Source organism: Protopterus annectens, chromosome 7.part0 (genome assembly GCF_019279795.1).
Source record: "Protopterus annectens isolate FY-2018-M chromosome 7.part0, PAN1.0, whole genome shotgun sequence".
In the NCBI taxonomy this organism is placed as follows: domain Eukaryota; kingdom Metazoa; phylum Chordata; order Ceratodontiformes; family Protopteridae; genus Protopterus; species Protopterus annectens.
In genome coordinates this window covers 117,894,766-117,916,725 of record NC_056739.1, presented here as the reverse complement: position 1 = coordinate 117,916,725, position 21,960 = coordinate 117,894,766, and positions in this window count along the sequence as shown.

Here is a 21,960-nt window from a genome sequence, read left to right as displayed (position 1 = left end):
GTCAGCCAAATGAACTGTCGGGCAAAAACTGTCAGCCAAATGAACTGTCAGCCAAATGAACTGTCGGGCAAAAACTGTGGGGCAAATGAACTGTGGGGCAAATGAACTGTGGGGCAAATGAACTGTGGGGCAAATGAACTGTCAGCCAAATGAACTGTCGGCCAAATGAACTGTCGGCCAAATGAACTGTCAGCCAAATGAACTGTCGGGCAAATGAACTGTCAGCACAATGAACTGTCGGGCAAATGAACTGTCGGGCAAATGAACTGTCGGGCAAATGAACTGTCAGCACAATGAACTGTCAGGCAAATGAACTGTCGGGCAAAAACTGTCAGCCAAATGAACTGTCGGGCAAATGAACTGTCGGGCAAATGAACTGTCAGCACAATGAACTGTCGGGCAAATGAACTGTCAGCACAATGAACTGTCAGCACAATGAACTGTCAGGCAAATGAACTGTCGGGCAAAAACTGTCAGCCAAATGAACTGTCGGGCAAATGAACTGTCAGCACAATGAACTGTCGGGCAAATGAACTGTCGGGCAAATGAACTGTCAGCACAATGAACTGTCAGCCAAATGAACTGTCGGGCAAAAACTGTCAGCCAAATGAACTGTCGGGCAAATGAACTGTGGGGCAAATGAACTGTGGGGCAAATGAACTGTCAGCCAAATGAACTGTCAGCCAAATGAACTGTCAGCCAAATGAACTGTCGGCCAAATGAACTGTCGGCCAAATGAACTGTCAGCCAAATGAACTGTCGGGCAAATGAACTGTCAGCACAATGAACTGTCGGGCAAATGAACTGTCGGGCAAATGAAGTGTCGGGCAAATGAAGTGTCGGGCAAATGAAGTGTCGGGTAAATGAAGTGTCGGGCAAATGAACTGTCAGCCAAATAAACTGTCGGGCAAATGAACTGTCAGCACAATGAACTGTCGGCCAAATGAATTGTCGGGCAAATAAACTGTCAGCCAAATGAACTGTCAGCCAAATGAACTGTCGGGCAAAAACTGTCAGCCAAATAAACTGTTGGGTAAAAACTGTCAGCCAAATGAACTGTCAGCCAAATGAACTGTCGGGCAAATGAACTGTCGGGCAAATGAACTGTCGGGCAAATGAACTGTCGGGCAAATGAACTGTAGGGCAGATGAACTGTCGGCCAAATGAACTGTCGGCCAAATGAACTGTCGGGCAAATGAACTGTCGGGCAAATGAACTGTTGGGCAAATGAATTGTCGGGCAAATGAAGTGTCGGGCAAATGAACTGTCGGGCAAATGAAATGTCAGCGCAATGAACTGTCAGGCAAATGAACTGTCGGGCAAATGAACTGTAAGCCAAATGAACTGAAAGGCAAATGAACTGTCAGCCAAATGAACTGCCAGCCAAATGAACTGTCGGCCAAATGAACTGCCAAGCAAATGAACCATCGGGCAAATGAACTGTCAGCCAAATGACCTGTTAACCAAATAAACTGTCAGCACAATGAACTGTCAGGCAAAACTGTCAGCCAAATGAACTGTCAGCCAAATGAACTGTCGGGTAAAAACTGTCAGCCAAATGAACTGTCAGCCAAATGAACTGTCGGGCAAAAACTGTCAGCCAAATGAACTGTCACCCAAATGAACTGTCAGGCAAAAACTGTCAGCCAAATGAACTGTCAGCCAAATGAACTGTCAGCCAAATGAACTGTTAGTCAAATGAACTGTCAGCCAAATGAAGTGTCGGACAAATGAACTGTCGGGCAAATGAACTGTCAGCCAAATTAACTGTTGGGCAAATGAACTGTCAGCACAATGAACTGTCAGCACAATGAACTGTCAACACAATGAACTGTCAGCCAAATGAACTGTCGGGCAAATGAACTGTCAGCACAATGAACTATCAGCACAATGAACTGTCAGCCAAATGAACTGTCAACCAAATAAACTGTCAGCACAATGAACTGTCAGGCAAATGAACTGCCGGCCAAATGAACTGCTGGGCAAATGAACTGTCAGCCAAATGAACTGTCAGCCAAATGAGCTGTCGGGCAAAAAACTGATAGCCAAATGAACTGTCAGCCAAATGAACTGTCGGGCAAATGAACTGTCGGCCAAATGAACTGCCGGCCAAATGAACTGCCGGCCAAATGAACTGTCGGGCAAATGAACTGTCAGGCAAATGAACTGTCGGGCAATTGAGCTGTCTGAAATATCTGTTGGACAAATGAACTTTTAGGCAAATGAAGGTGATTGCTATTCTCTCTCTCCCTCTACATATATATATATATATATATATATATATATATATGTCACCTTCATTTCACCTAAAGTTCATTTGACCGACAGATATTTCAGGCAGCCCAATTGCCCGACAGTTCATTTGCCCGACAATTAGAAAGAGGCAAGTAAAAGGTTTTTGTCCTTTTCCCCACTGTAGTGCAATCCTGGACTTTGAATATATAGTTTGGGGGACATAGCCCCCACCTACTTTGGTTTTATATTGTGCAGTTTGTTTTTTTATTGTTCACTAAAACTAACATAGGTCGGGGGCTTTGCCCCCCCCCCCCACACCCCCAACTATATATTCAAACTCCAGGATCGCACTACAGTGGGGAAAAGAACAAAAATCTTTTACTTGCCTTTTTCTAATTGTCGGGCAAATGAAGTGTCAGGCAAATGAACTGTCGGGCAAATGAACTGTCGGGCAAATGAACTGTTGGGCAAATGAACTGTCAGCCAAATGAACTGTCGGGCAAATGAACTCTCAGGTAATTGGGCTGCCTGAAATATCTGTTGGGCAAATTAACTTATAAGGAAATGAAGGTGACCTGTATACACACATGCGCACACACACACACACACACATATATATATATATATATATATATATCTTTCAAAAAAACTCCCACTGGACCTTTCTCACCTTCCTCTTCTTTTGTATGCTGGTGACATGGTCCTCTACCACTCTAACCACTCATTAGCTGAATTACAGCATGAACTTTAATCTGATTTCCTCTGTCTCAGTGAATTGATCAACAAGAAAAATCTCATTCTTAATAAATCAAAAGCAAAACAATGCCGTTTGCTACTCAAACTAACCAAATATTCAAACAAACTTCAGAAAAAAAAAATATGATGATAGTTCTAACAAACACAATTTATAGCTGCATTCCAAATAAAATTCACTTGCCAATGCAAATGTTATAAATGCATTTAAAATATGAGACAAAAAATTCTGTGTTCAGTGTAAATTTAAAAATATACATACAGTCACACACAAGACATTTATTATCTGTCTAGTGAAATTAGCTTTAAGAATGTCAGGAAGTGATGTCATGGTTACATATGTTATTTAAACTTGTGTGAATGAATGGTAGATGTCTGAAGAAGTTTACTGATTGTAGTAGACGAAAGCGCTAACAATAAATTGTGTTTGTTGGAACTATCACCATCTTTTTTTGTTTACTGCTCAGTATTAGCTCAACAGATCCCATAATACTTTAACAATTTATAATGACAACTATCCCTTGGAGCAAGCGTTTTCCTTCAAGTAACTCAGTCTTTCATTAGACCCCTCACTCAATTTCATCATTCATCTTGAAAAGAAAAAACACATAAAAATCTGAACCTTCTTCTATTCTGGACACAAAAATATCTCCTTTTCTATCATACCGAACAGATAGAACACACAATGTGAAAGTAGCGGACTCCAAGTCAGACTGCCGACCAGTCACAAGTGGAGTCCCACAGGGATCAGTCCTGGGTCCTCTCCTGTTTGGCATCTACTTCTCAGACGTCCAGGCCAACACAAGGGGGCTCTGGCTGACCAAGTTCACAGATGACTGCAAGCTGGGGGCCATTATTAACTACCAAAGTGATGCAGACATCACTGAAAACAATGACTGGTGTCATAACCATGGCCTTAAGCTTAATGCCAAAAAATGGGTCGTCATCCCATTTGATAAAAACTCAGTTCCCACTAATTACCACATCGATGGGAGCCCACTGAACACTGAAGGTGTTATAAGAGATCTGGTGATGCAGGTTGACAGCAACCTCTCCTTTGACCACCACATTTGCACTGTAGTCAGAAAGTCCTTCTATGTGGCACATCTCATTACCAAGAGTTTTGCATCCAGGAAGAAAGAGGTCATCATCTCTCTCTACTCTTCCCTCATTAGGCCAATCATCGAGTATAATTCCCCATTTGGCATGTACCTCACCAGACACATGCAACAGCTGGAAAGGCCACAAAAGTACCTCACGAAGAGGATCCTAGGCCTTAAACACATGTCCTACACAGACAGACTCAAAAAAACTTGAGCTATTCTCTGTCTCATATCGCCTACTTAGAGGCGATCTCTGCTTGACTTACAAAGCCATGTCTGACCCAGCTCTGTTAGAAATGCTACACCTAAAGAAATCCCAATCCCTCCGCACCACACAGTCCAGAGACCTCAACCTCATTACCACAATCAACAGAACATACTGGGGGGACAGGTTCCTCACCAGAGACTGCCCATGTTCTGGAATAGACTTCCCATACATGTCAAGCAGAGCACCTCGCTGTCCCTCTTCAAGAGGAATCTTGATGAGTGGATGGGTAATGGAAAGTTCCCCTCGGGGGTCACTCCAGTGGCTCTACTTGATAGAGGCACCGGGAACTAACGTCGGGCGGCACGATGCCAGGGCACTTCTATGGGCTAGGCTTGTAAAGGCTCCAGGGCCATTAGCCTAGTGCACACCTATGAACCTATGAACCAATAAGGAAAGGAATCCTTCTTCTTCAACTTGAATTCTGCCACCCTTTTGTCTAAAGAGTATCTGCTAAAAACTCCACTGCCATTCAAACACTTGAAAACAACATTTGTAGATGTATCACTCATTCTCCAAGAAATGAACATCATTGTGTAACTCTGGGAAAAACAAACTTGCTGCCAGTTAAGTAACCAGCAGGCCTACTTTGAGGCTTACAACTCTTCAAGCTCCTACATGAACAGACTCTTCCTCCTTTAACCTATAAACTAATAAGATAAGTCCCCAATACAATCTGAATCATATTAGCCCTTTAACACAAATCCCACTTTCTAAACTTCATGCCTCTGACCATGTTTTCAATTCTCGGTCTCAACCTATGGGAGTCCTTCCTGCTTGAACTAAAAGACACTTCATCTTACCCGAAGTTCTGTGGACTACTGAAATCTCATCTACTTAATCAAACTAAATGTTCCTGCAACCCCAAAGGCCACATAACCTAAATCAGCTAATATTGCTCCTTTACTCTGACTACCCTACTAGTCTCCACTGCTTCAATTCTCCCACCTCAGATGTCTATATATTAAGCTTACATATATTTCTCTTTCTTCCTAAATGTAAAGCAAGTTTGACGTAAAATGCATATTGATAGCACTGTCATTTTACCTTCTCACGTTACAGCTTTTATGTACTTTTGGATTCTTAGAATCACACATTCTTTGTATTTTATTGTCACTTCATGTTTGTTATTGTATGTACTCTATATAAATGGTCATATTATTGACCCCAGCCTGAAACTGAAATTGGTAAGAACTGCCCTGGTTAACAAATTCAGTAAGTAAGTAAATAAATAAATATTCATTCACAGAAGTAGTGGTATTTCAAATACTCAGTTAAGGGAAGTGAACCTTTATCAGGAGATAAGTTCATGTTGGCAAGATAGAGTCATATCCCAACATATCCCGCAGCTCTGGAACAAACTTCGAGTATATTTCAAGCAGAGCGGCAGTACAGCCACTTTCAGGGTAAACCTAGATAATCGGATGGACAGCCTCAAATTCTACCCTGGACTGTTTTGTCTTGCCCTCCTTGGGGCTACAGGGAAGTTCTGAATAGGGATTTTTGGCCAGGATTGTAATGGTCTATAGAGGGCGGCCGCTGTGGTGCAGCGGTTAGTGTTGCTGCCTCACAGCAAGAGGTTCCCCGGTTTGATCCTTGGCTGGGGTGCTTTCTGTGTGGAGTCTGTATGTCCTCCCTGTGGTCGCATGAGTTTCCTCCGGGTGCTCCGGTTTTCTCCCACATCCCAAAGACATGCTGTAGGTGGATTAGACACTCTAAATTGGCCCTAGGCATGAGTGCATGTGTGTGTGTGCCTTCTGTGGAAGGTTGGGCGCCGGGCTGGCAACTCGACACTGTAAAACTCCACTGCCAATCAGGAGTGGACAGATGATCCGCTGTGGCGACCCCTAACCGGGAAAAGCCGAAAGAAGAAGAAGAAGAATTGTAATGGTCTACAGACTGATTGCCTAACACTTACCTATAAATCTATGAAGCTGCTAATATCATAATAGGATAAGGATAATAAAACAATGAGGTAAGAACACTCAGCGTCATTAAATATTTATTTATTTATTTGGCGTCATTAAATATTTATTTATTTGACATTTGTTAACTGGGTAGGTCCAACTGGGCCAGAAGCCCATTTTCAGTGGAGACCCGAGGAGAAAAGCTCCAGAGTATTTGCATAAATAAATTAAAAGTAAAATAGAATGATATATTCTGAGTTATACATAGTAGTTAGAGTGAAATAGTACAACAAGGAAAATACACAAAAACTAAAAAGGATTGAGCTCCAAAAAATACAGTTTCAAAAAAATATATAATTGACAGGACATGGCATCACTGACTGTGTACAGTATATATTTACAGCTGATGTCTGGGAAAGAACAAACGTAGAGGTTGAAGGAGTCGATGACCTCTAAGAGTTTCAGTAATAACAAAAAGTTTAATACAATACATAGAATACAGTACATACATACACAATTACATTGTTAAAAATGCAGTGGATACCGAGGTATGACATTACCAGTCTGGAGAATCTACAGTACAAAGGGAGTTTGAATAGAAAAAGCAGCTGTGAGGTTGATCATAGAGGGAGAGAAGTGAGTTGGAAGATATGATGTAAGGTCAGAAGGATGGAAGTGGTTAGGTAGGACCCTGGCAAGGACAGAGCTTTGAGTTTAAGAGGAAGAATTTTAGTTGCTTTTTGAACTGAGAAGTATTTGAGGTGTTTCTAATGGAGTTAGGAAGTTTTTTTCCAGGATAAAGACACATTGTAGTTGTAGAGATGTTTATTTATATTTCTGTTGGGTTTATGTATGTTAAGGAGTTGTTGGTCAGAGCTTCTAAGCAATCTGGTGGGGATGTAGAAGGAGACAAGAGTAGAGAGGAAAGGGCAAGCAGTAGGTTAGCAGAGGATGGAGTGAGTGATTTGTAGTTGTGCTATAAGACGTTGGTGGGGGAATTCTGGCCATTGCAGTTGTTTTAATGCAATGCAATGGTGAGATCTATAAGGCTGGTTTGTTGCAAATCTGGTGATTTTATTATAAGTTTGTTCTAGTTGTGAGATTAATGTGGATTGTAGGTTTGTGAGTATGGCAGCAGTATAAAGGAAGCCTGGTAGTAGGAATGCTCTAGCTAGGGATAATTTAGTTTCAGGAGTAAGGTATTTTTTGTTTTGATACAGTAATCCTAATTTTTGATGTGTCTTTTTGATACACTGGTGAATATGCTGGTCATCTGCTATGGTGCCAAGGAGTTTTGTACGAGGGTCAGCTTTGATGATGGTGTTATCTATGAGGAGATGGAAAATGAAGATTTATGGTCAAACAGTGATTTTGGTAGGAAGAGTAAGAGTTTAGTTTTCTTAGGGTTTAAGATAAACTCGTTTTCATTAAGCCATTTTTCGACTGAGCTAAATGTGTTTTGAGTTAGGGAAAGGAGGTGAAATATGTTATTAGATGAGGTGAAGAGGGTGGAGTCATCTGCGTATTGGATAAGAGTAGAGTGGTTGCAGGCAGAGTGGAGATTGTTGGTAAAAAATTGACTAGAAGGGGGCTTAGGATAAAACACTGGGGGACTCCTGTTTTTATAGATAAGAAAGGGGAACAAGAAGTGAGCCATCGGACAGATTGTAGTCTGTTGGAAAAGTAGCTGGAGAACCACTGCACGGTGGCAGGAGAGAAGTTGAGTTCAGTACGTCTTGTTAGTAGTTTAGAGTGAGACACTGTATCGAAAGCTTTGGATAGGTCTAGGAAGAGACAGGACACAAGTTGGGTATTGTCTCTGGCCTCAGCAACTGTATGAGTAAAGGATAAAAGGGATGTAGCAGTGCTGTGGTTAGGCCTAAACCCATGTTGAGTAGGGGTTTCTGTATTAAGTATTTAAGGAGATGAGAGTGGCTACATTTTTCTAGAATTTTAGAAAAAGTTGATAGGATTGCTATAGGTCGAAAGTTAGAGGGGTCTGTGGAGTTAGCTCCTTTGTGAGTGGAATAGTATAGAAGGCTTTTCAGATGTTAGGAACTGTGCTTTTTTCAATGATGTCATAATACAATGATATTAGGACACTAAGCAATGACTGAACATGTGTAATACTATCATAACACACTGGGGTTAGAACACTCCTCATCATCCCTGAACATCTTCATGGTAATATGACAATGCAATGATGATATTTATTTATTTATCATTTGTTGACCGGGAAAGTCCGACTAGGTTCCACAGAGCCTGTTTTCAGCGGAGGCCCGGGGAGAATTGCTCCAGATGCATGTCTTTGGATGTAATACACAGCATCAGTGAATATGTATCTGGTAACATCATAAAATAATTAGAACAGAACATTTAGCATTAAGGAGCAAGTGTATGGAAATGTCATAACACAATGAGGTTAGAGTACTCAGTATCTCTGAATATGTGTCTAGTAACATTATAACATAATGACATTAGAACACACAGCATCACTGAGCATGTGACTAATGATGTCATAACACAACAAGGTTAGAAAACTCAACATCACTGGACATGTGTTGGGTAATGTTATAGTACAATAAGGTTAGAACTTTCAGCAGTATTGAACATGTCCAGTACTGTCATAATACAATAAAGTTAAAACACCAAGCATTACTAAACATGTCCCTGATGATGTCATTATGCAATGAGGTTAGAACACAAATTGTTACTGAACATCTGTATGGGAATGTCATAAAACAGTGAAGGTATAAATAGGCAAATCACTGAGAATGTGTCGGTGAATACCTTAGCACAAAGAGGTCAGAACACTCTGCATCAATAAGCAACTGTTGTGTAATTTCACAACAAAAATAAGTTAAGCACTTGGCAATGTTCAAAGCACATGTAATAATATCATAACATAATGTTATTAGAGCACAGAGCATCACTGAACATATGTCTGGTACTGTAAAAAAAATGAAGATAGACCCTTTAGTATCACTGAACATGTGTTTGTTAATGTCATAACACAAAAATGTTAAAACCTGTAGCGTCCCTGAGCATGAGTCTGTTAATGTCATAACACAATGAGGATAGAACTCAGTATCACTGAATATGTCTGGTAATATCATTATAAAGTGAGATTACAATACTTGCATTACTGAATATGTTTCTAATGATGTCATAACATAGTGACATTAGAACAACCGGTATCACTGAATGTGACTGGTAATGTCATAAAACAATGAGGTTAGACCATCTGGCATTTCTGAACACGTCTGCTAATTTCATATCACAATACAGTCAGAGTACTCACCATTAATTAACACTTGTCTGGTAATGTCATAATGCAATGAGATTAAATTCCTTAGCATCACTGAGTATGTTTATCATAATTTCATAACACAATAAGGTTAGAACACTCAGCATTACTGAACGTGTGCTTGATGATGTCATAGCAATAACATTAGAACATTCTGCATGTGATGTCAACAAACAATGTGGTTAGGACCCCAAGCCTCACTGAACACATGACAGGTAACATCATGAAACAATGATGTTAGAATAGGAAAATGTAAAAGTTTCATGAATATGTCAGTTTGAATCTCAGTGTAGTCTATTAGTGGATTGGGTTTGGTATAATGGTTAAGGTGTTTACCTCACAGACACAAGGTACAGGGTTTGATTCTCACCTTTGAAAAGAAAGCTGTCTAGGCTTAAAATGGCCCAAATGGCTCACAAGGGCAGCTAGCCTAGTTTTTATATATGATCCTATGAACATATAAACCTATAATGTCAAAACACAGTGTGGTTAGAACACCCAGTATGACTGGACATGTGCTTGCTGGAGTCGTAACACAATGATTTTCTAGCAAAAACAGCAGCACAGAACATGCACTACGTAATGTCATAACATAATGTAGTAAAAATGCTCAACAAAATTGAAAACACAACTGTTAATGTAATACATTGAGGTCTGAACACCCAGAATTACTTAACATGAGTATAGTAATTTCATATCACAAAGTTAAAAAAGACTTAGCATGACTGAACGTGTCTAATAATGTCATAACACAATGATGTTGGAGCTCTCTCCATCAATGAACATGAATTGTCATAATAATATGGATAGAACACCAAGCACCACTGACAATGTCAGGTAAGATCTTGACACAATTAGACAAGAACATCCAGTATTAGTAAAGGTTAGAACATTTAGCATGCATAAATTATTCAAGTTATGTCATAACACAATCAGATTTGAACACCCAGCATCGCTGAATGTGTTTTTTGGTAATATTATAAAACAATTAGGTTAGAACTCTCGGCATCTCTGAACACGTGTCTGATAACATAAAGTTAGAACATCCAGCATCAGAACACGTGTCCAGTAGTTTCATAATATTGTCCAGTTAAACAACTAAATGTCACTGAACAATAAAACAGTTACCTTTCCACTGCACAATATGAGGATTCATACCTCTCAACTGTACAGATTTTCAAAAAAATGTCCAGATTTCTGCCTTGTATTTTTGGTGTATCCCTCATAAAATTTGTGGTTTTCTGACAAATCACTGAGGATTGAAGTCACTAAATAATGAAATGCATTTGAGTTACAGACTCCATATTATCCAGAAAATGCATGTTAATACAAAACCTGTCATTCTAGTGACTTTCTAAGTTTATAAGAACAATATTTAATATCTGAACCTATTTTTGAGCCTTTGTCTCCCCAAAATTTCAGGCTTTGTTCAGTTGAGAGGTATGATTTACATTCAGCACTGAGCTCAGGGTGCAGATGCCTTCACTGAATAAATATCTGATAATATCATAACACAATAACACAGGAATAGCCAGCAACACTAAATACTGGTTTGGGAGGGTCATAACTCAGAAAGGTTAGAACTCTCATGGTCATTGAACATTTGTTTGGTGATGTCATAATACAATGACATCAGAACACTCAGTATTAATGAATGTGTGTCTAACAATGTCACAAAACAATGAAATTAGAATACTCCACATTAATGAACGTGTGTCTAATGATGTCATAAAACAATGAGGCTAGAACATCGAGCATCACAGAACATGGCTGATGATATATAATAACAGAATGATGTTAGAACACCTAACATCACTGAATATATGTCTGGTAATATCATAACACAATAAGCATAGTGAATTTACCATCACTCAATTTTTGTTGACTGATATAATACAATAAGGCTAGAACATAACATAACTAAAAATGTATTAGGTAATATCTCTAAACAGTAATGTCATAACATTCAGAATTAGTGAATTTGTCTGGTCACATCATAGATGGAAATTAGAACACCCAGCATCACTGAAAATATGTCAGGTAATATCAAAACGTAGTGAGATTAGAACACCCAGTATTACTGTATACATTTGGTAATGTCATAAAAAATAGGTTACAAAGTTCAGCATTTCTGAGCATGTGTTTTGCAATGTTGTAACACAATAATGTTTAAGCAGTCAGTATTACTGAATGTTTCAGGTGATGCCATAACACAATGACAGAACAGCTGGCACCAGTTGTAGATGTCTGGTAATGTCGTACTAGAATGAGACTAACTCACTTTACCTTCTTTTTGGCTAAGCTGATTTATGAAATCAGGGAATATAGCTTGGTAATCTGAATGGGCAGGGTTCTGTATCCACTTTAAGACCCACAAACATAAGGGCTTTAGCAGAGCTTTCCAACTTATTATCTGCAAGAGGCAACTCCGGCTGATGAGACAGCGTGTGGAATGTGATCAGACCTTTCCTCATCTCTTCTTCCCCTTACTCTGCAATCAATAAATTGTGCTGCCTAGGTGCTCTCACTTCTCAACACCACTGCTAAGCAATGCTAGACTTTATGAAGATGGCACAAGCAGCCACACAGCCCGTGGGCGTGGCAATATCAAAGTAATAACAGCCCTCAGAGCACATGCCTAGGATGGTGTCAATCCTGTCTGCAAACAGGAAGTAGCTGAAAGCCCAACTCCACATCCAGTTTTACCAACCATGGATTTATAAACTGCCAAACAATCCTTATTACATCAGATGATGTAATGAAGCGTACTGCATTTTAACATTACAGTTGATGACATCATCATTCTCTGAAAAAGTGCCAAACAATCCTTATTACATCAGATGATGTAATGAAGTGTACTGCATTTTAACATCACAGTTGATGACATCATCATTCTCTGAAGAAGTGCCAAACAATCCTCATTACATCAGATGATGTAATGAAGGTACTGCATTTTAACATCCCAGTTGGTGATATCATCATTCTCTGAAGAAGTGCCAAACAATCCTTATTACATCAGATGATGTAAGGAAGGCACTGCATTTTAACATCACAGTTGATGACATCATCATTCTCTGAAGAAGTGCCAAACAATCCTTATTACATCAGATGATGTAATGAAGCTGCATTGCATTTTAACATCACAGTTGATGACATCATCATTCTCTGAAGAAGTGCCAAACAATCCTCATTACATCAGATGATGTAATGAAGGTACTGCATTTTAACATCCCAGTTGGTGATATCATCATTCTCTGAAGAAGTGCCAAACAATCCTTATTACATCAGATGATGTAAGGAAGGCACTGCATTTTAACATCACAGTTGATGACATCATCATTCTCTGAAGAAGTGCCAAACAATCCTTATTACATCAGATGATGTAATGAAGCATACTGCATTTTAACATCACAGTTGATGACATCATCATTCTCTGAAGAAGTGCCAAACAATCCTTATTACATCAGATGATGTAATGAAGCATACTGCATTTTAACATCACAGTTGATGATGTCATCACTCTCTGAAGAAGTGCCAAACAATCCTTACTACATCAGATGATGTAATGAAGCGTACTGCATTTTAACAGCACAGTTGATTACGTCATCATTCTTTGAAGACCCATATAGAAATGACAGGTGGTGAATTAACCCTCCCTCCTTTTTGGCACCAAACCTATTGCAGAACGTATAAAATATTTAAATGGCGGGGGTGATATTGAAAGTGGCCTGTAATTTTTCCCTTCGTGGACTTCCTTTTCCAAAAATTCCTTCAGTACTCCATCATTGCCTTGTAATAACCTTAAATTTCTACAAGTCAAACCTTCTGTGGATATTCTCAATTTTATGAAAATAAAAACTGAAGTGAAAACTTGCAACAATTCTAGAGTGACTTGCTGATTGAGATAATCTTTAAAAGCTAAGCTAAAATGCTTGGATTGATGGGAGAATGATTCACAAAAACTATTAAAAATCATAAATGGAATCTGTTCCCTTAAAGCCTTGAAAGGAGGCCTTTCCCCTCTTTGATAGGTTACTTAGTTGGCATGCCTCCATGCTTAACTTCTGTGGTATCTTTAAACCATTTGGTGGTTGACTGCCCACCCCCACAAAGAGAACAAACCTGAGCAAATCTAAATTATAGCCAATAATGTTTCCCATATTAAATACTCAGCAATCTTTGAGTATGGATCCTACCTGATCCTCTCCATTACATGGCAATACCCTTGGTCTGTTGATTATCACCCCCAACTAATTATCATCATGACACTCATTCCACTTCATATATTTATTAACCACCTTAACTTTCCTACATTTTTGGTCATACCAAAGCCAAGCCAAACTTCCTCTCAAATAATGGACTTCACTTATGACTTAAAAATAACTTAATAAAGACAATGCTTGAGATGGATCTTTTTCAAAGATTATATCCATGAAGTGTACAAAATTGATTACCCAATTATCTAATAATTCTATCATAATTCTGTTGGGTTGTTACTTATCAAGAGCTGTTAGTGCAGATAAAAGGTCTTTGGCCCAGAGTCCTTCTGAATTCACAATACCTTGCATCATATCTGCATTGACCGGGTCAAAAATATCAATATGCACCATGTCCAAATGTTTTCCTTAACTGAAGAGGAAATGTGGGAGGTGATTGCTTGTTGAAACATGGTAGGCAGCACAAGACGTGGGGGCTTCTAATGACCTCTGGTCACTCCCCACAGCAACTATCTGACCCATGATAATGCTGTTAGCAAGCTCACTAGTTACAAGTAAGTGAAGAAATGTAAAACTGCTAGGACTGTTACCATCAACATTCCCTCTCTTTACTCTGGATTGACCTCTGATGTAGTGGGCAAGCCATTCTCCAAAACTAACTCAAACAACCCCAATCTCCCTTCCTGATTAAGAGCTTCAATCAAACCTCTTAAATATTCATCTACATGCTAGCTCTGTAATTCACCCACACCAGGGTGGTTTACCTGTGTCTCATTAACTGCTGGGGCTAAAGCAGGTAGATCTTCTTCCAGTGGTACTGATGGGTCTTTTCTTGCCTTGATCTCTTGAGTGCAGGCCTCTTATTTGATGTTCCCAAATCAGATATTTGCCAACTGCACCTTTTTCAATAACATTGGGTTATTCTACAGAATGTTCTGGACCTTCAGTGGATTATTAATTAAAGAATGCCTGAGCCTGGGCAGTTGTGCACTGCCATGTGTCAAATATATCATGGATAGACACCACCGTCCTAAAGAAGAATACCTGAGCCTGAGCAGCTGTGCACTGCCATGTGTCACATATATCATGTATACTATGTAGGCCTAAGGAACTACGTAAGCCCAGCCAACAAGGTTCCCTGGCTTACACCACCCAAGAAAGTTATTTTCCTGTGCCACTGTTGAGCAGAGACACAGAAGTGATCCCCGGGGTGTATTTCCTATTTCCCATCCACTCATCAAGATTTTTCTTGAAGAGTGCTAATGAAGACCTTTGCTTGACATAGACGGGTAGCCTGTTCCAGAGTATGAGTATGGGAAGTCTCTGGGACAGGAATCTATCCCTCCAGCATGTCCTGTTTATTGTGGTGACAAGGTTTAGGCCCTTAGAGCGTGTAGCTCGGAGGGATTGGGATTTCTTTAGGTTTAGCATGTCCAACAGCTCTGGGTTTGACATAGCTTTATATGCTAGGCAGAGATCACATCAGAGTAGGTGATATGCTACAGAGTAAAGCTAGAGTTTTTTGAGGCGGTCAGTGTAGGGCATTTGTTTGAGGCCAGTAATCCTGTTTGTGAGGTACTTCTGTGGCCTTTCCAGCTGCTGCAGATGTCTTGTGAGGTACATTCCAAAAGAGGCATTGTACTCTATAATGGGTCTAATGAGTGTTGAGTAGAGGGGAACAATTACCTCTTTTTTCCTGGATGAGAACCCTTTTATGATGAGGTGTGCCATGTAGAAGGACATCCTGACTACTGTGGCGATGTGACTATCAAAGGAGAGACTGCTGTCCACCTGGGTCCCAAGATCTCTTATCACGCATTTGGTGTTAAGTAGATTGCTGCCTATGTGGTAGTTCATGGGTACTGAGTTTTTACCAAAGGGGATGACACTGCACTTTTTGGCATTGAGCTTGAGGCCATGGCTCTGACACCAGGCATCTGTCTCAGTGAGGCCCTTCTGTAGGATGTCCACATCATTTGGGGACTAAACTATGGCTTCTAGTTTGCAGTCATCTGCGAACTTCGTTAGCCAAAGGCCTTCTGTGTTAGCCTGTACTTCAGAGAAGTAGATACCAAACAGGAGAGGTCCAAGGATGGAACCCTGTGGTACTCCACTTGTCACTGCTTTGAGGTCAGATTTGGAGTCTGCAACTTTTACAGTGTGGGTTCTGTCAGTGAGCCAGTCTGCAACCCATCTTGTGACGTAGGGATTTATACCTAGTTTAGTGAGTTTAGCTATAATTCCAGAATGGGGGATGGTGTCGAAAGCCTTGGTGAGGTCAAGATAGGCTGTGTGAACCACCTTACCCTCATCTACGGCTTTGGTGACTGCCTCAAAGAAGTCGATCAGGTTCAGGAGGCATGATCTGCCTTTCACAAACCCGAACTGGGTGGGATCCAGAGTTTGGAGGTTACCAATGTCTTTGTTTATGAGTTCCATGATGATACGTTCCATGGCCTTGCAGACCAGGCTCGTCAGGCTAATAGGTCGATAGTTCCCGAGATCAGTGGTGGCTCCCGCTTTGTGCAGTGGGATAACTGTTGCTGTGCACCATTCAGTGGGCACAAAGCCTGATGCGAGGCTATTATTGAACATGGTGCTTAAGTGGGGAGCCAGTTCGTTCTGAAGTTCGTGTAAAACGCAGCCTGGGATGTTGTCCAGTCCCATGGATGCTGTGTTTTTGGCTTTAGAGAGTGCAGATTTTACCTGCGTAGTTGTGATTACAGGGACTCTGCATTCTTACTGTATAGATATGGGCCCTTTAGGGGGTGAGAGGGGGATAAAGTTAACACTGAACCTATCTGCCAGGATGTTGGCAATATCAGTTGGTTCTGTAATTTTCTTGCCTTTGTGCTGTAACTCAGAGCAGATCTGGGTATTGCCATCAAGATTCTTGACATAGCTATAGAATGCTTTGCGGCTGTCCTTGGAATTAGTGGCAATTTTGTTTTCGTAGCTAGCTTTGGAGGATCTTATAAGGGATCTCAGCTTCTTACTGAGGCTGACCAGGGAGCTCCTCCACTCATGGGATTTTACTCTCTTTTGCAACAATTTCTTCCTTCTGTTGTACAGTTTGTTTATGGCACGGGACCACCAGATTGGCTTCCTTTTTTTGGAGGATACCGTCTTGGTTCTGTTTGGAATAGCATGGTCCATGCACTCGTGTAAGTGCTTATAGAGTGCATTTGTGTAGGATTCAGCAGTTGTAACTGTATTATCCACCTGCATGGGTGTCATGAAGTTCACCACTTCTGTCTTAAGAAGCATGAAGTTGGCTTTGGAGAAATTTTTTACTGTGGTTTTCTTAATGGGGGGTGGGGGTGGGATGTGGATATCAAGGGTAATTAGCTTATGGTCGGATTGGCCCAACAAGGAGTTGACTTCAGATGTGGAACACCGGTCACTCATGTTGGTAATGACTAGGTCTAGGATACTGTTGCCCCTTGTGGGGGTGTGGATAAGTTGATCCAGGGCACTGGGGTTTATGAATTCCAAAAAGTGTTGAGCTAAGGAGTTGGTACATGAGTAGTTTTCCCAGTTAATGGTGGGGTAGTTGAAGTCATCCATTATTAGGGTGTTTGGTTGAACCCTAATATTTTCCAGTACATCAAGAAAAGAGGAGTGGGAATCCTGGGTCATGGTCGAGGATCTGTAGCAAGCTACAGTTTGGATTGCAGTTTTGCCCAGAGTTAGTTGCACTTGGATAACCTCTGATGCATTATGCTGAGCAACTAGCCTGGAGGTGTGGATATCCTTAATGAGTATGGACACACCTCCGCCTTTGGTGCTTCGGTCTAGGTTACATGGCCGAAAGGTGTGGCATGAGTTATAGCCTGGTAGTGCAGGGGTGCTCTCTGGAGCCTTGTACCAGGTCTCAGTCACTGCACAGATATCGATGTTCTCCATTTTAAGGAGTGCCTCGAGTGAGTGCATTTTGAGATTTAGACTTCTAGCATTGAGTAGCATTACCCTCAGTTTTTGCTAGCCTGTTCCTGTTATGTTGGTGAATTTGTTATTTGAACCTTGCCTAAAAAAGGCACTATAGGGGCAGCAAGAGCCTTAGCCAGTATCCAGAATCCCAGGGGTGACAGGTGCAGGCCATCTGTGGCAAAGCATCATGGCCCAAGCAGACAGATACTAGATCCCCTTAGAATGACACCAGAAGCTTAGCCAATTGTTGAAGTCAATCATTTTGTCCTTGTACTGCGGTATCATTCTGTGTGATGGCAGAATGCTACTCGGGGCTAGGGTCATACCTGCCTGGGCTACAAGATCGGAGAGCTCTTCCATGTCTCTTTTCATGTAGTCCAAGGAGGTACATCTCAGGTCATTCACACCAACATGGACAATGACAGAGCCATATTTGTACTTTTTGTGGAGTGACCTGAGTGCGTGATTTATGTGGCGGATCCTGGCACCCGACAGGCAGCTGACAGTAACCTTCTCCTTGTTTAGCCTGGTGAGTGGGACATCAGTGTGCCTGACTATAGAGTCACCTATGACTATAGTGTTGGGTACGTTGTTTTGCCTTATTGGCTGTGGTTGAGTGGCATACTGAGTCTGTGGGTTATGTGTCATTTGAGTTGTGTTGGGGGATGGAGGTTGCTTGCGTTTCTGCTTTGGAGGTCTCTGTTGCTTAGACAGATTATTATTGAGAGCCTCCACAAATGTTTTTGCGTTACTATGTGTGGAGTTTGGTGGTTTAGATTTAGTGAGACTATGTGATGAGTGTGGTGTGGTGCAAGTGTTTACCTTCTCCTCATGACTGTCAAGTTCAGTCTTGGTTGGAGAGAGCTTTACCTCCAGTTTGGCTAGATAAGTGCAGCTCTCACAGGTTGTAGTGTTGGGTGGTAGGAGGAGAGGGTTGTCTGTGTACATGAGGCAATTTCTACATTGCCTCAAGATGCCCAGATTCATCAGATAGACAGGAGAGAACACTGGGAGCTGACCCTTGGACATGCCTGAATAAAAAACAACTTTCCTCTAGACAAGTGAGGAAAGTAAGTACAAGAGCTGTTTTTCTCTAAGCAAGTGAGAAGAGTAAGTACCAAAACTGTTTTCCTCTAGGTAATGAGGAAGATTGAGCGCTATAGTAATTAGTAGCTTGTTTAGTGCTTACAAGTTCTGAACAAGTGCTGAGCATGAATAAGCAAATTTAAGTGCTAAAACTAAGAATCTGTATCTGCACTAGACGAGTTACAGGACAGAAACAAGTGCAAATGCAGACTTTCAAATCAGAAAGTTGAGAGATATGGAAGATTGCCCAAAGAGCCAATAACTACAATTTCTGGGCCAGACCCACTCCTTATGTGATAGACAGGTTACCTAGTGCTTATCACTCCCACTGATAAGCTAGAAGGCTTCCCTTCAACACAGAAAGGCTTGGGGGGCTCAGAAGCTTACAAACAGTCCTGGATACAGCAAATCTGTATCTGGAACACTAGTTACAGGAAAGGTAGGAAACAGGCTTACAGTTTTTTTTTTTACAGAAAAGTAGCAAAAACAGTAGTAAAAACAATTCACATGTAGTGCAAGCTAGCACACGAGTATGTAGCAATATTAGACCAAACACAGTTTAAAAAATGCAATTAAATTAAAAGGGACTAAAAGCAAGTGTAGAAAGAGTTTATTAGGTAGAATGTGGTAAAGAGATGGGACTGGGGGAGTGTCCCAGATCAAATCTACAGTGGGATGGGCAACTGCAAAAGCCACCAAATTTAAACTACAAACTAAAAATAGGGAGGATGGGTGGGGCAAAACAGTTTCAACAGAGATCTAAGCAACAACTAACAGTACAAACTCTAAAACCAAAAAAATATACTCAGCTCTGTATAATTGCAGATAGTCTGGAAGGCAGTCTCTCAGAACACAGGTTCCAGCAATTAAAATATGAACTACCTTATAACTGAGCAAGACTGTGTACAAAAATATTGTCCCCTAAGGACAAAAATAGGGAACCACAAACAAGTTCCCTGCTGATGCTTAGGTGTTAGTCAATCAGTATATTTACTCTCAATGTCAGTTAACATATTTGTAGTGCTGCTTTTCAATTAAAATTATTGCTATTTTATTTGTAACTTATTGTTACAGCATATTGATTTAATTTTACTGCTTGACAAGAACGTGAGAGATCAACTACATTGAGCTCAACTAATAATGCAGACTGCGAATAGGAGGGATTCCTTTTGTCAGGGGACTACCCCTGGGCAGTGTGAGACGAGGATTAATTATCCAGCAAGTCAGGAGTTTGGCGGCAACAGTTTACTTAAACCATTTGGTTGTTCAACTCAGCAGATTGTTTACACCCATTCTGATTTAAACAATGGGAACACCAGAGGACAAGACTTGATGCAAGGTAAAAGATCATGACAGAATGAAAATAAAATAGCCAGCATCACTGGACATGTATGTGATAGTGTCATAACACAGTGTCATAAAGAATTCAGGTTAGAAAACTCAGCATCACTGTAGATGATTGTGATAATAACAAAACACAGTGTGGTTATAACATCCAGCATCAATGTACATCTGTGCTGTACTGTCGTAATGTAATGAGGGTAAAACACTGTTCATCAGTAAGCAAGGATCATGTAAAGGTGCAACACAAAGAGGTTACAAGAAGCAGCATTACGATGCATGTGTCTGATAATCTTATAATACAATGAGATTAGAACATTCAGCATCATTGAATATGTGCCTGGCAATGTCATAAAATAATGAGGCTAAAACATACAGTATCACTGAGCACATGGCTGGCGATGTCATAAACCACTGAACTTTGATGATTCAGCATTACTAAATATCTGTCTGTTAGTGTCATAACACTATGAGGTTAAAACATCCAGAATCACAGGATGTATCTAGTAATAAAATGGCACATTGTGGCCGGAAATCCTAGTGTCACTGAACACTGGGTTATGTTATAATACAGCATCAGTGAACAAGCGCCTGGCAATATTGTAACATAATAAGGCTAGAAAACAGCATGAATGAGCATGTGTTTGGTAATATAATAACATAATCAGTTTAAAACGCCTAGCTATACCACATATGTGTCTGGCTGAATAATTATTTTACATTAAGTCGCACACTTATTTTACGATTTTAAAGAAAATGTTTGAGTTATTTCTATGACCACTAGAGGGTAGAATAGTTCAGTTTTTTTTAAGTAGGCTATATATATATACCATATTTTATATTGTATGTAAAGTTTATTGGCTGAAATTTTATGACTGCAAGTAGTAGTTAGATACTTAATATTTATTGTTTTAATTAAATTATTAAGAAAACAGTTTGGGAAATATATTCCAGATATCTTCTGATTTTATAAGTTTAAACAGTGCTTTTACCCCTCAGTCTGCTATGAGATACATATGTAATACAAATGTTATAAGTATTAGTTATTTTACTATGTAAACATTTTCTAGTCATTTATATATTTTTTTGGTTTAAAATTCATTATGGATACGGTTTTAGATGTTTTTAAAGGACTAGTAATTGTTTTTAGGTGTTTAATAAATTAATTAATGAAACCTGATGATTGCGTTTGCTATAAAAATGCATGTGTTTGGTTAATTCAGTATCCGAAGAAGTCCTAAGTGTAGGAGGAAAACATGGTGATACTGTTAAGTGTTTATGGTATTTTCCTTCTGTGCAGCTGTTTTTCATATTAAAGTTCTTATTCAAGTTTGCTACATCTTTTATTCCTGGATTATTTGAAAGACTTTCTAACCTGCAACCTTTACAGTTCCAAGTAATTTTTGAAGTTGTTATGAGCTTCCCAGGGCATCACTGAACATATTTCTAGATAGTACCATATACAAATGTCATCAGGAAGTTATTGCTGCTTGTGCTTTCTCACAGTCGACCATCATGTAGCGGCAGTGGTCAGAAAAGCCTTTTACTTGGTTCATCTCATAAGTAAAGGGATTGCATCCAGAAAAAAGGAGGTTATTACCTCCCTACAGTCCTTCCTCATTAGACAAATAATTGAGTATAATGCCCCATTTGGTATGTACCTCTCCAAACATCTGCACCAACTGAAAAGGCCACTGAAATACCTCACAAAGAAAATCCATGGTCTCCAATACCTGTCCTATGCTGACAGGTTCAAATCACTATCACTCTACTCGGTATCGTACAGATTGCTCAGAGGTGATTTGTGTTTCACCTA